This window comes from Carettochelys insculpta, chromosome 9 (assembly GCF_033958435.1).
Source record: "Carettochelys insculpta isolate YL-2023 chromosome 9, ASM3395843v1, whole genome shotgun sequence".
Classification (NCBI taxonomy): Eukaryota; Metazoa; Chordata; order Testudines; family Carettochelyidae; genus Carettochelys; species Carettochelys insculpta.
In genome coordinates this window covers 45,626,643-45,628,890 of record NC_134145.1, presented here as the reverse complement: position 1 = coordinate 45,628,890, position 2,248 = coordinate 45,626,643, and the positions used below count along the sequence as shown (strand labels likewise).

General features: G+C 41.0%; 1 pseudogene; it reads left to right on the top strand.

Annotated features, from left to right (window-relative positions):
- Positions 1 to 430: 430 nt before the first annotated feature.
- LOC142017738 (histone H3-like) lies at positions 431 to 840 on the top strand (annotated as a pseudogene).
- The last annotated feature ends 1,408 nt before the right edge of the window (positions 841 to 2,248 follow it).

The window sequence follows — 2,248 nt, the reverse complement described above, 5'->3', positions numbered from 1 at the left end:
TGATAGGATTCTTCTTTTCTGATGGTACTGCTTGGTTATTATATAATGTCTTTATTTGTTTACATTCATTATATGTACATTCAGGAACAGAATACCCAAATCCTGTTTAATTTCAGTGGGGCTTTGGACATCTAGCTAACTTTCACATCTTTGGATAATCTCAGTTTAAAATGCATATTTTAATTAATCTAGATAGGCATCTCAATAAGACTTAAAACTCCCACCTTTCTGGCTGACAAGAACAGAACCACTACCTACTTAACCTACCCTTCTGGTCAGGGTTGGGGCAGGCAAGCCTGGATAAAGAGGCCTTGAAATGTAAAAGACTGAGCCTCTGGCAATCCGAAGGAGGGACAAGCGAGAAGGCTATTTCCCTAGACACACACATCTTCTGTAGCCTTCAGTTGGTGCTTTGTAGTTTGCAGTGCAGATGGCTCATATCAAGCAGACAGCTCACAAGTCCACTGGTGGCAAAGTGCCTCGGAAGCAGCTCACTACTAAAGCTGCCTGGAAAAGTGCCCAGCTACTGGTGGGGTAAAGAAACCCCATCGCTATCGCCCTGGCACTGTAGCCTTGTGGGAAATCCACTGCTATCAGAAGTCCACGGAGCTGCTGATACGTAAACTGCCCTTCCAGTGCTTGGTGTGGGAGATCGCCCAGGACTTCAAGACAGATCTGCGCTTCCGGAGTTCAGCCCTCATGGCCCTACAGGAAGCGAGTGAGGCCTGTCTGGTGGGGCTCTTCAAGGACACCATCCTGTGCACCATTCGTGCTAAGCGAGTCACTATCATGCCCAAAGACATCCAGCTGGCTCACCGCATCCGCGGAGAGCGGGCTTAGACCACCCCTCTCCCAGCCCACCTGGCTCCCAACAACCACACACATCTTGATTTGCCATTGTGTATGGGACTAATTTGACATCACTGGGACTCTGTGCATGCATACAGTTATGCACAGACTTAGTTCCTTCTGGATCAGACCTTTGTCAGGTAAGTGCAGCTGAGTGGCAATCCATAATTATCAGCTCCACATAGGCATTACAGGACTAACTCCTCCTGCTGGTGTAAATGATGCATTGTTTTAGGTCATAGCTTCAGCCACAATTATTTTTAACACAATTTACAGCCTATGGAATTTTGTGTTGGTTATTTGTTTAAAAATTCTATCAAAATATTTCATTCCAGATCACTGAATATTACATTAAACATACAAAAAAAGTTTGATTCAGAAAATCTCCAGATTTTTTAGCTGAGAAAATACATTTCCGACACTGTTATCTCTTTAAAGATATTGCCAGTTTGTTAGCTTTGCATCTGTAAGCTTCCATTAAGTATGAAATTCAGTTACTTAATTTCCAACACTGAATAACACTGAGGATTTCTTCGGTGCAACTAAAGCTGTACAGCCCAGTGCATTATTTCTATACCAAACGCTGCTTCTGATTCAAGTGTCTCTAATATAAACCATGCAAGTGTTCTCAGCTAGCTTTCTTAGGAGCATCTTCTGAGAGATTTGAATATTAGTGATCAGAGGCGGTCAATTTTTTCAATATTGCTAAGTTAGTCATTTGTCAACACATACCCGCCACAGTACAATCAGTGTTCTGCACAGACTGCTTCTATTGCTGTTATTCAACTGGAAGTTATAATTTTCCGAAGTTATATAACTTAACATTGCCGGCATGAGAAGAGTTTTGTAGTGCTCATGTGCCAAGGAAAGTTTTAAAACTGTGATATTTAGAGTAACTTCTGTTGGTGTTGTTGATGGCTTACATTTCTGGTTTTACATATTTTATCCTTAGTCAAAATGCTCCTGACAATCTGAAGAAATGATCTGAAATAAATAGGATGAAATTCAATAAGGGCAAAAGCAAAGAAACATTCAGTTGTGTGACACACAAAATGAGGAATGACTGCCTAGGAAGGAGAACTTTGGAAACTGATCTGAGGGTTATAGTGGATCACAAGCAAAATGTGAGTCAACACTAATATTGTTAATAAAATGAAAAGGAGGGAGGAAAACTTCATTCGGAGATGTATCAACAGAAATGATGTAAGCATGACAACACAAATACTTCCTCTCTACTCTGAACTAATGAGGCATCACCAATAGTATTTTGTAAAGTTCTGGGTGCCATGTTCCAGAAAAGCTGTGGACAAATCAGAGGAAGTCCAGAGGAGAACAGAAGTCATTTAAAGGTATAGAAAATATGACCTATGAGGAAAGATTGAAAAAACTGTTTTCTTAG